Genomic DNA, 15988 nt, shown 5'->3' with positions numbered 1-15988 from the left:
ATACAATTTATTATTCATTCTTATTTATTTATGTCCTGTGACTAATTTATATTTCTTTATTTAAATCGATACAACTTCAAGTGTAACATCTATATGAGATTGTGAATAATATTTGCTTGTATATATCAATAATTCAAACGTTTTAGTCATAATTGCTTTTAACCTTCGGCAATTTTGTCTGTAATGGCATTTCTGTTTTCTTAGGAACGGCGACACTTACGGGATGACTTGGATATACATATCACGAAATCTATAACAACTATGGGCGGCGAACGTTTGCTACGTTCCATCAGGTAGGCCATCAGTATGTTTGCCATTTTCATTATTATCTATCTCTGAATATCCATCCAAATATGTTCAACCATATTCAGTATTGCGTATTAAACGAAACATCTAAAGAACTTAATGAACTTTAATATTTGTAACATTAGTAGGTAGTTTATTTATAACTAATTTAACACGATGTGAAACCGACGCTAATAATCAACCGGGACTATCATAATAACATATGGGGTTTACATATCCAGTGGTAATAGAAGCCGAGGCCTTATCTGGCTTTAATTTGCTGATAGGTAATTTGTAGGCGTTCCCCGGGGTATACTTCTTAGCGAATCAACACTACTCTAATTAAGGAATTCATTTAAAGTTATCGACTCGAATATTTTGGTGTAACCCCTCCGAGCTCTTTGATGTATACGGTAGGGTTGACAACATAATTATATCCACTTCCTACTAATATTAGAAATGCGAAAGTTTTCGAACATGTTTGGATATCTTGCACAAACGGTTCAATGGAGATGATTTAAATTTGATACACAAATAGGCTATTATCCAACTGTGTGTGTATCCCTAAAATAGTTACCACCTTAATAACCCATTAAAACTTCATTATTGGACACATGTTTCTTCGGATAAGAGGAATATACGTTGATCAAGTGATTTAGTGTATGGATTTGTTTCGAGTTATCTTCTCTTACAATATTCTAGAGATGAAAGGCAATGAAAATACTTAGTATTCTTTTTCTATAACCATACAATTAGATATTATAAAATATTTTTATGCTAATTGAGAACTTTTCATAATGATCTGAACAACACCCAAAAACATAGTAGCAGTAATACTTGGCGAAATTGTATAAGTCGATTATTACGTTCACGCCAACTACAGCAGTCAACAAATGGTTCCGTCAGGAATTTCAGTCGTGAACACATTTCTTTATCCATCTTCACGCAATAACATGTAAAAAGAGTTATATAATTAAAGTCATATAAAATTCAGCAAGGGTGACAGCCCTATCGTACAGATGTATCGTCGTTGTAGCTTAGTCGTTTTCAGCTTCAAGACACATGCCACTAGCTAATTTAAATCGAGTTTAGTTTAATTAATAGCACTATGAAAAGCTTGAATATAATATGATTTATAAAAGTATACTAAGAACAAGGAACTTTTCTCAAGTAGAATCATATAGGGGGAATGTACTTTAAACTGTATTTTCTAAAACTCGGAACTTTAAATTCGTATAAAATCATTAAAGTATGATTGAGTAACATAGTATCCAAGGGTTTCCACAAATTTTAAAATTTATAATATTAACTATTATATATTTCGCGGATTTACTCATTTCAATTAGGATATAAATTGAATATTGTGTTATTACATGATATGGTCCATTATTCGTTACCAAACTAGTACAAAAATCCGTTGTGTAATTAAGTTTACATGCACAATATTAGTAGAGTTAATAAGATGTACTTTTGTTTTCTTCTTCTTCTATCTTCCTGCCCTTTCCCATATCTATTTGGGGTCGGCATAATATATTTAATTATTATTATTAATAAGTAAGATGTACTTGAATGTTACAAAAATCTCAAAATAATTATAGAATTTTATAATGATATTAGAAAAAAGTATTCAGGTTATATACGAAGTAAATATTCTGAAGATTAAATAGTAAAAGAAACAGTGGACAGATATTTTGCTTTCTGCTATTTGTTCCTCTTTTTATAGCGACGTGAATTTTCCAAATGTAATAAAATTACGATTTATAAATATATATATACAGCGTTTTACAAAAAAAAAAAAAACAACTACAGTTGTGGTAAAATCAGTTATTTTAATTTTAAATCTAAACTACTGAATTGTTATTGATAAAATTTATTTGGGATCAATCTGTAAGTATATGCCTTCAAATAAAATATTTTGTTTCCAAATCAGTTCTTAAATTACGAGGTAGCACATAAAAAAATACAATCGAATTGAGAACCTCCTTCTTTTTAAAGTCATTACAAAGTAATTTTAATATTCATAAAACGTTTCTTTATAGTGAAAGCTTATTGTATAAAATGAACAGGGTCTGAAATATATTTTTTTTTTTTCATATTTAGGCCACCGGTACGCAACTTTTTAAACGACAGACTCCTTTTTAAATATTAAATATTTTACCAAGCCCTAAAATAAACTAAATATGTTTTTAGGTTTATTACAATGAAAATTAAAAACTTTAGATAACCTTATTATGTCAGTCGAAGTCGTATGTCGGCAGTCACACACATACTTATGATAGCGTAATTAAAAAATAATTCTAATAAAATAACCAATAATATGTACTTACGCAAGATAACACCTAGTTCAGTAAATTATTTATGATAATTATAATAATTATAATTTATATATAATTTTTTTTTATTTTATTTTATAGATAAATAAATAAAAGTAATATAAAATAAAGTAGGATGCGACTTAAGTCGCATACTGAACACGCCATTAAAGTATACGTCATAAATACTAATTATTGTCCCAGCAAGGAGACAGATCATAGTATATATAAAAGAAATATATATATATATATATATATATATTCTTATTAATTTCCTATTTTTTTTAAATTTGTTCTATAAACTTATAATAAAATCCCTTGTTTAATGTTAGTTTCTAATAATTTCCTCATGAGAAAGAACTGTAATATTAGAGCTTTGATCAGAGTAAGAGAACAAAGGCACTGTCAGCGTTAAAGAAAAGAGGAATAAAGAACATGTACCAATAAGATGCTCTAATGCAATTCAGATAACAACTGCAACTGTTATGTCCATGGTACTGCTCATGTCTATAGGCAACGGTTACCACTTTCTATCAGGTGGGCCGTCAGCTTGTTTGCCATTCTAAGTTGTATAAAAAAAAAACTGCCCTGCAGTGACCCATCTAGAAAACACTAGATCCTATAGAGGTATTGGAGTAGGCTGTAATAATATAGCACGCCATAATCGCGTTCTTAATACGATCAAGATGTTAATGATGAACAAATTGACTAGCTTCCTGTTTTGTACAAGATACAATATTCCGTAATCCCACTACACGCAAACCGCTCCCCTAATAGGGTTGTCATGAATGCAAAAAAAAATTAAATTATTTCCTTAAATTATTAGTGTGAGCTGATGAAAATTTTTTTTTTTTATTTTACTTTAAGTCCTTTAATATTTGGCATACCATGGGTAGAGTTGATTAATTTCTCATCATATGAAGGAAATTGACCAACTTATTAGTAAACAATCGTCTGCCTGGATACCTTTGTCATATTTACTGCCAAGTAGTTGTTCTTGCACGATTTATTTGAGTGCAATATGCTAATGACATTACAGATAATTAAGGCAATGGAAATGTATGAGGAGTACCACAAACGTCACAGTGTATTCTGTGACGACCATTTCTATAGGAAATGGCTACTACTTACTTTCTATCAGCATTGCTGGTAGTTTTTGCTTTTGATAAAAATTACAAAAGTCTCGTTACGATCGAAGAAAATACGGTTTTATACATTTTGCATATTATTATTTTGCATGTATATTTTGCAGTTAATTACCGAAAATTGATAAACTCAATATCATGATTTTGTTGGTAGCAACCCTAGGACTGTCTCTCGGTTCATTACCATTTTAATTACCTGTCGGCCGCCAGACGCAGCCACCTGCGCCCAGCGGTGCTAGGGCTGCGACCTCACTTTTGTTTGACAATTATGCATATTTCGTTTATTATTCAGATAATTTTATCTTAAAAATTAAAAGCTGAAGAAAAAATATGATTCAGAGTTTTGTATAAAGTGTTACGCTATTCATTAAACCTGGTTTATTCAATGTCTATTTACTATAGAAAGTCTTACGGCCTGCAGTGGATATGTGGTGTACTACCCCTAACTATGATAAACTATAAACTTTATGTTCTAATTTGGCCAATACCCAAAATTAAAATGGCAAACAAGCTGACGGCCCACGTAATGGAAAGTGGTAACCATCGCCTATAGACATGAGCAGTACCATGAACATAACAGAGTATACTGTTTCGCCCTGTAATACCCCCCATGCGTTGCCATTCCTCAGAAGGACTCAGGTGTTATTCCTCTGTACCCTGTAAATTCACTGTATTAAATTATAAATTACAATTGTGTAAAGATTCAAATAACAAAACACCGTTAACAAAGTAAATTAAATCCAGTAATGCCGGTAGGCTCGCTCTTTGCCGTGTTGGATTCAAATATACCCTAGCGAAATGTGAGCATATTGACTATCACTTTAATATCAACTTTCAAATAAAACGACATTTTTAATTCAACAATTCATTTTTTTGCGATTATTACCCAATATCTTCACCAATTCTGAAACAATTCTAATTAAATATTAATATTATAATTAGTTTTAAATAAATACCACTATACAAACTTGTGTACGGTGTTTTTGTTGCCTGTCAGATGAAGCGAAATAGTCTATCGGAACTTTAGTCTCCACTTTCATTGCACCTGCAGCCAGCAGTTACCGAGACAAAACCTTTATGATTTATTAATGTTTCCCAATAGTTCCGGTGCCTTTATAGTGCTAGATTGGCAGTTCGATTATCCCTGGCTGCAAAAAGGCATAAAAATTAGCCTGCAGTCGCAGACTGCTTAAGCGCCCCGCGGGGAGACTGAAGGGGGAGCCCGTGAAGTCTGAAATACAGTGTGCATTAAGAAAATATGATCGTTTCTTATAATGTCTTGTATCCTTGCATTTTTTAAACATACTTATACGTCATTATACTGTCTGCATTGTTACTGTTTAATGCAACTTTATTAGGTACTTGCATTTATTCGTCATATCTTACCTCAACAACCTGTTCCAGGTATGTGTGATTTCTGGATGTAGCTCGTACTATCACACTAGCCAAATGGCTTGGCATAGGATTTTATTTTGAATTTTAAATATCGTGCTATAATATTTTGTACTTGAATCTCTTAGTTAATCAGAAACTACTATAAATATAAACTTTACTTTTTTAGTACGAGTATACTGAAAAAATAATATATAAGTATATATATAATAAATACATAATAAACACATTGATTAAAGTTAAAAGTGAAAAATAATAAGACAATTTTATTTATATGTTTTAATACAAGTAGATCATATATTATATATATTACATATATAACAAATAGGCTACTTTTTTAGTACTTTACAAAGAATAAATCGCGCTCTAGTAATAAAGCTCGTAACGTACCTAATGTGTAATCAAATAAAATCAATACAATTAAATATACAAATATGTTTATTCAATAAATATCCAATGATCCTCTATTCAACGTCACAGTATTATATAGTACCCGTATGAAACGGTACCCCACAAATCAGAAAACAGTGTCGCCGACAAAGCAACGTGGGATTGCGGTGGCGTCCTAACTCCACATTTACGTCCGCTTTATTATTTTTGAGTCCTTCCGAGTGTTCCCTCGTTTGAAACTTTCACCTCTCCCCAGTCATGGGCTGAAAGTTAATTTCTTTTGGTGTATTTTAAAATTAATTTTGCTTTTGTGGCGACTGTACGCCTCAGGACGAATTGTAAGCGGCCAAATGGTAAAAGCTTTCAGTTATAATAGCGCGGAAAAATGGGGATCGCTCTTTGGAAATTTTAATGCTTTTGAACAATTGTTCGACTACATATATGTATAAATATTACAATATTAGAAATATTTTAATCGTAACAATCGGATTTATATGCGTATTTTTTTTTTTGTTGTTGAGAAAACTGGACTAATTTTGTAATCATTTAGTTCACGATCTAACATATTGCGACCATGGGTTCTAGATAAAAGATATATTTGAATGCATGAGATAAAATAAGACAGTAACATTTTTTTTATTCATATTAATTAATATTAATTAATTAATTCATATTTAAATTGTGTTCCACAAAAAAATCTACTTCAATTGGGGCAAAAACCAGTTATTTTGATTTAAAAACTAAACTTGTAAACTGATTTTGATAATTTTTTTATGAAACCAATCTGTAAGTAAGAATTTTCCAAATCGGACGAAATTATGAAATAGAAACATTTAAAAAAATACAACTAAATTGAGGTCCTTCTTTTTTTATTAAGTCAGTTGAAAATAGTGGCAAAATAAGCATATCCACTCCGCAAAAAAGTTGAAATGCATCTACTCAACTTTTTTGTGGAGGATTCACATTCGCGAACATACTGATAACGACGAGATGTTTCATAGATACCTCACAATGACGTGTTTCCTAGATACCCTATATTGTAAGTATTACAAGTTGACATATATATTTTGCTTCGCAGTAAGTGGTTTTTTTGTTAAGAAGAAAAACGACAGCTTAAATTGTGATACAATTAAAATGCGATTGACACAGGAATGATTTCATTCAAAATTGTTTGTGAAGAGAATTGTGAGGATGGATTCAGTATAGACGACATAATGGCGTGTCACATAGTAAAAAGAAACTACCACATGGGGTTCTTCAAAAGAGGGTATAGAGGTTTCTTCAGGGTCGGCAATGCGCGCGTAATGCTCTTCGTATTGCAGGCGTTCATAGGCTATGGTAACCGCTTACCATCAAGTGGGCCGTATATTTGTTTGCCACCTCAGTGTTATAAAAAAATTAATTCAGACGAAGAATTTCTGCTTTAGGGAGTCGCTTAAAAATGTCTACTGCTAGATAAGTATGTACCTACTTACACACTTGTAACATGAAAGCGAACCCATAGTCCCAGCACTACGGCGTAGAGGTAAACATGAAACTAGTCGAATATTTGTGATAAAAATATATGTATACATCAGTTTAGTTTTTTACGATGTTTACTTCACCTTAAATTTATCTGCTTAATAAATTTTTACATATAAAATAGTGAAAACTATAATGTAGCTTTACCCGCGTGAATCATGTTATAGTATTAATTAAGAATATGGCACGATCTGTGTACTAAAATTCATTAAAATCTATTCAACGTGTTTCAATAAATAAATTTATGATATGCAACTCAAGCTAAATAATCTAACCGCAGGAAAATTATAAAATTTTATAATTAGATAAAAAATATTTTTTATTTACACACTATGCCTACTATGAATTTTATACATTTAAAGGTAACATATGAATATGAAAAAACATGACAGTATATTTTCATTGCCATTAAAGCCAGGCTGTAGCTGTCATAGTATTTTACTTTGTACAATAAAAGGTAATAAATACAGTTCGGTGCGCAGTAAAACGCATCCGAATAACACGAGATATTTATACACTCGTTTATACAGGATAAAGTTCAACTCAATAAATAGTGGTACCAATTTGAAGAACATTTTCACTAGTTGTTTCTTATTATGGTTTGTTTTTAATTTATGGGACTTTAAACATGATACCATTAGCCTAAAAGTTGTAATAAACAGTTGCAGTGGGAATTTTCGTTTTATGTTTTTTATTTTAAAAAAATAATTATCAATTAATTTGGTTATAAATATTATACATTCAGTATTTATATAGTAATAATTATTATAATATATTGTATAAGAGAAAGCAAAATATTATTTCTTATTATACATATACATATCATAAAAAATAAAATTCTGCTGTCAAGTCTTATTTTTAGTACTTAATCCCTCTTAGCTCAATAACGTATTCAGTTCACACGTCTATGAAAAATACTTTTATTTAGAAGTACTCAGATATACGAACGATCCTATTTACTCATAGTTTCAGGATCTGATCTATTTAAAGCTATAATAAAGTTCTTTTTCAAAAAAATGTAATCCCTTTTCTATGTCTGCTTTGCTTTGTAACCTCTATACATACGTAATATCATTTATGCCCCACTGGCACAATAGCATGGAAAGCAACAGTTGCTCCCTTGTGTTACATGAATTTAAACTCTATTGTGAATACGTTAGGTATATATTCAAGTGGAACTATTTCAGGTGCGATAAAGGCTTTGATTCCGGATAACGTTTTGTAGGTAAATGTTGCCGTATGTAACATTATGTAAATAGTCCATCGGAGCAAGCGTGGTCCGTGCAAATTACGTGGAATCTATAAGAGCGATTCATACCGTTTTAAAATTTTCTTTGTAATGACGGAGTACGAATATAGTATGATACCATTCATATCTCCATGGTGTCCTAAAACGTGACCAAGCGAATAAAGCACCATAAACTAATGTAAGTAAAACTCGGAAAAACCTCATACTATCAAGAGAGATAAACGCCCAGTAATGGGTCGTTTATGAATTTTACCGGTATATGAATAAAATGCTAAAACATTAAACAAATAATAATATTGATACAAGATAATAAATTAAACATTTCTCTTAATTTTACATCTAATAATAACAATAGCGCAATACAGTTCAACTTAACATAAAATATGGTACACATTTTTTTACAAAGAATGACATACGCTACTTTTTCTCCCAGTCAAAGATTAGAGGCACGGGTATAGGTAATTTAAAATAAATGCCTTTTCCAGTATCTAAGAATTGTTCCAACGTAGAAAATTAATTGGTTTCAGTTGTGAGTCTCGAGCTTATAGTTTTGTTGACGATCTATGTAAGTTCAGTTATTTATACGCAATTTTCCTTTGACATAAGCAATAGTTATATATCTCAATTTTATTACGTAATGGTTTACAAATAAAGAAAAGCCTAAAAAGACAAGCGACGTTATTTGTTCGTTCCTATTCACAATGAATGAATACTTTTTGTTTTTCCTTTTTCTTTTGTTTACATTTTGTTACTTTATTTTTCAACCAATAAAATATGCCAAAAATAAATTATAAATATAATTGAGAAAACAAAATCGTACCTAAAATATTAATGTACATTTTGTTAAAGTTTCATAAAAAAGGGATTTTTACAAATCGGGGACCAGTACTAAAGTAAACCCTTTCGATATTACGTACATAAATTTTGCTTAGTAAAATAATTTGAGATTTTTTTTATACAACTTAGAATGACAAACAAGCTGACGGCGCACCTGATGAAAAGTGGTAATCGTCGCCTATAAACATGAGCAGTACCATGGACATAACAGAGTATACAGTTTCGCCCATGATACCCCCCATGCGTAGCCATTCCTGAGGACTCAGATGCTATACCTTTATACCCTGTAAATTCACGCCATATCCCACCCTTCAAACCAAAACACAACCATGCAAACACAATTACTTTACGGTTGAAACACGAATGGGACAGAGGTACCCAAGCAAACGACTTTTGTACAAAGTCTCCCTCTGGTGAGATTGTGTTCTACAATAAAAAACTGACTTCAATTGTGGCAAAACTAGTTATTTAGATTTAAAAACCAAAGTATTAAACCAATTTTGATAAAACTTCTATGGGACCAATTTGTAAGTACATCCTTTAAGATAAAAAAAATAATTTACCAAATAGATTTACAACTATGAGGTAACAATTATAAAAAAATACACAACCGAATTGAGAACCTCCTTCTTTTTGAAGTCTGTTAAAAAACAGCAACTACATATATTTGAATTTAGAATGCGGAATCATGACTTTCCTTTTACATTTTGCTTCGTAACATGCATTTATTTCGCCCTCTAAATAAATACGGCGGCTTCAATGATCACGAAATTAATATAAAGAAGTAAACTTAATTAAATGCAATAACAATTATCAACATCGGATCATATTGGTGATGTTATTGCTTAAGGTAGTCACAATAAATACAGATTAATTGAATCTTCTTTTGATCGAATCGACAGGTATTTTCAAAGTCGCATAAAAATACCGAAAATGTTAAAATATTAAAATGACGGTAGTATCCACTACGGCTATGTCCCGTCTCCGTTCAACAGGTGGGCAGACAGTTCGCTCGCGCCACTATCTAATTGTCGTTCATATTTATGAGACTTGGCACTTTTTACCCGCAGTCTGCACCGTTTTCAAACGGTTTACATTCAACTTTTAGAAATCTGCTTCACACTTTTCTGTTCGTATACTGTGAAAGAAAATTTTAACATTTTGATTTTAGACTTGAAGTCGATAGATACTTTCTAAGATCTCTATTATAGAATTGTAATAATGGGTAGAAATACTTTGATGTTGCTGTTTAATGGAAGATCGAGTATCAAAAAACTTCACAAAGTATCAGCCAACTTTTGACGCGCATTTATTTTAACGAAAATGCACCGTTTTCCGTTATTGTAATCAATTTCTTTGATACCAATAAGATTGTGTTTTATAGAAAAAAACTTACTTCATTCTTGGCAAAGTAAACATTCATTATATTATTTTTTTATTCATATTAATTTTTTTTCTTATTTCTATTTCAAAACTGTATTACTGAACCGATTTTGATAAAATTTCTATGGCATTAATCTGTATTTTTTTCCTTCAACCTTTCAGATAAAAAAATAAATTTCCAAACCGATTTACAACTGATGGTGTTATGAGGCAACAGATAAAAAAATTCAATCGAATTAAGAATCCTTCTTATACCTATCCACCTCCTTTTCAATCTGCTTTCATGCTCGCCTATCATGGCTTACTGGTATCCTGCCAGCGTATACCGATAGCGCAGGCGAGGTTACCATTTCTTTATCAGCCATTAAAAACAAAAAACCTCCTTAAATTCAATTGATTCTCTGCTTCCGCGCTTGCGACCTCAGTTTGCTCAAGCGCATGAAAGCGCTCATTCGTTCGCTTTTGTAACAAAATCGCTGCGCTTGGGCACCAAGTCAGTGGGCACAATCGTCCAAATATCTTAATTCACATTCTCATCTTTACTCTCTTCTTTCTGTTTGTAGTGCTTCTGACTTTTTATGTATATACTTAATTTGTGTTTTAATTGCTATCAACGTATAAACTGTTTTTGTTCTAAAGCTACTTGTTATTATTTTTCTGGTACTACCTACCCATCCATAATTTAAGAATACAATTTTGACTGTTAACTTACAGATTAGAAAAAGAGGTACCCACGCATATGACTGGAATTGGTTATATTGCACATATAACCAATACCTTGATTTTTTTTACAACTTAGAATGGCAAATAAGCTGACAGCCCACCTGATGGAAAGTGGTAACCGTCGCCTATAGACATGAGTAGTACCATAGACATAACAGAGTATACTGTTTCGCCCATGATACCCTCCCTGCGTTGCCATTCCTGAGGACTCAGATATTATACCTCTATACCCTGTAAATTCACGCCATATCCCACCCTTCAAACCGAAACACAGCCATGCAAACACAACTGCTTCACGGTAGAAACACGAATGGGACAGAGCTACCCAAGCAATCGACTTTTGTACAAAGTATCCCTCTGGTAAAAATGGTTGATAAAGCCAAATATTAAATACAATTCTGACCTTTCACTGGCTGTCCAATAGTATATAATACCTATATAGGTAGATATAACTGAGTGACTTTACCACACTTTTTACGCAGACCGGACCATTTTTCGTTTACATTCAATCCAACCTCTGACATTTGCTTTTCACATTTCAATGCAGTTAAATGAAATGCCAATATCAATTTTAGGTTGCAATTTCGAATAACATTATAAGTGAAATAAGCTGTAATTTGGTTATGGAACACGACAGATATGTTACTGTATACATTTTATAGGCAATCTGAAAAACGCCTATGCTTTTTAAGCTACATTAAAAAAAAAGATTTATCAATTCGTCTATATTTTCAACCTACTTCAAAAAGGAGGTTCTCAGTTCGGTTGTATTTTTTTTCTAATATTTATTACCTTATACCTCTGGCAGTAAACCGATTAGGAAAATTATTTTTTTTTTATCTGAAATATATTGACTTTTTAACTGATATACTTACAGATAGGTCCCATGAAATTTTATCAAAATCGATTCAGTAATTTTTAAATCAAAATAACTGGTTTCCCCACAATTGAAATCGGTTGTTTTTTATATAACACAATCTTAAATTATATTTATTGAGACTATATAATTCATATGTAATTATATTTACTATAACGTCGCAAATTTTTACCTTATTTTGATAATACATATTGTGTTCTATAACATATACTCTTATGTTGGCCCCATATTCATTTCGTGCCGCAAAAACGGTAGCTATATAATAGTTACCGTTTTTACGGAGCACAACTGCTTATTTCAATGCAAAATGTACTTATTATATACTCTATTATGTCATTATCACTTTCCATCAGGTGGCCCGTCAGCTTGTTTTTCATTCTAAGTTGCATAAAAAACATTTTTATTAACTATGTTATTTACAAAAACAACTGTCAAAATCGATTCAGAATTGGAAACGTAATCACATACAATCTAAACAAACTCTGTACCTACCTTCTTTTGAAAAATGATTAAAAATTGAACCAAATCTTACTAATGAAGATGATAACAGCTATAATCTCTAACGGAGTAGTTAGTCAGAGGCACTTGACGACTACATTTAATATATATATATATATATATATATATATATATATATATATATATATATATATATATATATATATATATATATATATATATATCAACGTATCTTGTCATGAAAGGGGAAAAAATAAAAATACCCAACTAAGCCAAAATTATACTTTAGTACATTTTCTTTATATTTAAACATGTGTTGAAATTTTTTTTCATTTGATCGTTTTAGATGGCTATTGTACTAATAGTGTCCTTACAAAGTATCTTAATCGTCTGTGCAGGTTCTAAGAAGGGTGATACAAAGGGCGCAAGCAACATCAAAGAGAGCGGCGCGGATCAAAGAGCCGCCCACAGATAACAGAGAGAGAGAGGATAAAACCTTCATCGTTTGATATCCGATTGTCGGTGAGAGATCGCGCCTCCGTACAAATGCCGTATGAAAAGGTGTTACAGATGTATGGTTGTAAGTATAAATACATAGAAATAAACAAACAAATATGCTAATGACTGTAATCCCCCTGAGTCGTCTTTTTTAATGGGTGATGATGAAATTGTAACTCTACTCGTATAGTAAATTCTGATGAAGTATCACTAAGTTGTGATAGGTGAGGATGCAGTTAAGTCAGTCGGTCCATCGTAGCAAATTTACCACAAATTAACCATGATAGTATTCACAGATGCTGCGTGGAAGTCAACCAGATAGAGTATATTAGTAGCAGTGAGATCATCTCTACTACTAATAATCCCTCTCCCCCCCCTCCTCCGTGGGGTGGTTAAATGCATTTTCGAATGTTGCTGTTATAGTGAATAATTCACTTGACATACGTATATTTTACCGAGCTTATTAGAAGTACAATTAATAATAATTAATTCAAATATCCATACTGCTGTTAAGATGGTAACTACGTAAGCTATGGTCACTCTATTTATATATAGCAGAAAATATTGCTGAATTTTTAATTTGTCTGTTCGAATATATGTTATCTATAGATTTAATTTAGTTTCAAGTGTTACATACCTAACTATTGTTGAAGAACATGATTATTACCTATAAACACTCTTCGTAAGTTTGGAACTTGTGCGTATCCCTTTCATGTTATACTAGGAATTGTAAATTATTTCCATATAGTATGTTTATATACCTATACATAATTACAAAACAATGCAACCTATGAACATCCCTCCTTCCGGATGACGTCGAAATCAGAAATATGAACAAATGACGGTTTCTGACTGTAGTTTGCCTTAAAAAGAAAAAGTAATGGTATATTTGAAGAAACAATTGACAAACAATTCATCATCATTCATTCAACTCAGCCGTTATCTGTCCACTGCTGAACATAGGTAGTTGCCACGCTTGGCAAGTGAGTTGGCAACTATAGTTAAACTTGGGTAATGTTTAAAGGGAGATGCTGCTGCCGCACATAATAAACAATTATTATCGGCTAATGTTAAAAAAATTTAAATAGTGTAAAATAACAAAGAAAAGGGGGTCCTTATGTTACAATTAAAATACGCACTGAAAGAGACATAAGGTAGGCAATGTACATTATACGCGGTTGAACCCGCCACAAAACCGGTTCACTTTAATCTCGACAATCATCCGTGTCAGTTTCGTTCCAGTAAATCTACCGGTGTCCCGAGGCCGCGCATGTCTGGCCGGATTACCCGGCTCGTCCGGATGTGCGGAGCGATCGTGACTCCGCACCCGGCACAGCGATTAGTCCCACTGCCCTTCTTGTTGGCGAATTCCGCACGGGTCATGCCCGGATAAACGATGGAAATAGATAAGTAGAAACAAATATTGATTTGAGTGACAATATATATTTTTCTTTTACTTTGTTAAAATGATGTATCTATCTACCTATTTTTCTTAGAATTGTTGTTACAAATTGTGTATGTATGTACTTTTATATTTAAAAAGAGATCACAAATATTCGTAAGTAAATAAATGCATGTTTGTTAATCGCGAAATATATTTTGCAAATATACAGGATATATACTAATGTACTAGTTTTTTGCCCGCTACTTCATGCTCGTAGAATTCAAAAGTAGGAAAATTATTAGAGTATTACAAGATTGTATATCGAAATAAAACACACCAGTTTTTAAGTTAGACCTTAAAGAATACAGTTATGAAAACTGCATTCAATTTCATGTAATAGTGTTTGCGTGATACTGGAATAAACATACAGACAGATAGATAAAATTTCTAAAATTATTGTTATGGCTGTAAATATTGTTTTGTTAAACTGATATGAAGAATCTTAATAACAGCAATAGAGCTCTTATTAAAACTTCTCATATAAATTTTTCTTAAATATCTTCCGTGTGCAGAAATAATCTAGTTACAATTTTTTTATATATATTAGAAAGATATAAAGTCTATAATATGTATATACAGTAACTACAATATACTAATCTTGATTACATGAAGTCTCATAACTGGTAATGAAGTAGCAAAACGAGGCAAAATTATATCATTGTATTATCTCATTTTCTAAGCACTATTATTCTTTTATTGTTATAAATTAAAAATTACCTATAACTTATTATATTATTACTATTTATAATAAGTAACATTATTCGTAAATTCAAAAAACTACATATACTTTTTGATGTTATAAGTTAGACGAAATTTTATTTAGATTTTTAAGTATCCACACCACATACAAATTGAAGAGGAAATTGAAAACCTTTTTTGAGAAGAACAGGAAGTTATTCTTACTTGGAGGTCACGCGTATTCTTGGGGAATTAACACACATTACGAGATGTTATTGCTTGAGAATACACGTAGCTGACAAGGAGAAACTCATCGTGCACCAATAGTACAGAAGATGAGCATCGAAATCTACATGCGATTGAAGTCCACCGGTGAAACTGGATATTTTCCCCAAAAAGCGATCAATAAAGGACAAACATTTTTAAATCTCACTGTGAGTGTCAGTGAGTCACCTTACTAACTGGACAGCTGAACGCTCAGCTGTCCATTTAGTAAGGATCGTTCAAATTTTTTTGTCGTTTTTGAATCTTTCATTTACGAAATTCCTTTCTTATTTTGTGGCATGAGTAGATTCTTAGTTTCAGGTATAGCTGAAGACTTCAATTTCAACTTATGTATAATGGGTATTTTATGTACATATATGGATTTTTATACAATCATTTTTTAATTGTATTACTTGACGGCTGCCATCTTCTAGTTAAATCTCCTAAAGATATTAGTTATATATATAGGTGAACAATATCAAGTCTTCTAAACTCAGTGCCTTTTTGGAAAATTAATAAACAAATTATATG

At 31.5% G+C, this 15988-nt stretch overlaps 1 protein-coding gene across 1 annotated transcript in view; it reads left to right on the top strand.

Moving 5' to 3' along the window:
- Positions 1–14565, top strand: part of LOC113521849 (carboxypeptidase B-like) — a 93178-nt gene extending 78613 nt beyond the window's left edge. Inside the window, exons 5-6 of the mRNA XM_026907503.3 lie at positions 12972–13153; positions 14314–14565. The gene's annotated coding sequence lies outside the window, so the exon portion shown is untranslated. The remainder of the gene's footprint in view (positions 1–12971; positions 13154–14313) is intronic.
- Positions 14566–15988: the final 1423 nt, after the last annotated feature.

Source organism: Galleria mellonella, unplaced genomic scaffold, assembly GCF_026898425.1.
Source record: "Galleria mellonella isolate WM207_F2 unplaced genomic scaffold, CSIRO_AGI_GalMel_v1 utg63, whole genome shotgun sequence".
Taxonomy (NCBI): domain Eukaryota; kingdom Metazoa; phylum Arthropoda; class Insecta; order Lepidoptera; family Pyralidae; genus Galleria; species Galleria mellonella.
Note: the sequence above shows the minus strand (reverse complement) of the source record. Positions and strands in the feature narration are given on the sequence as shown.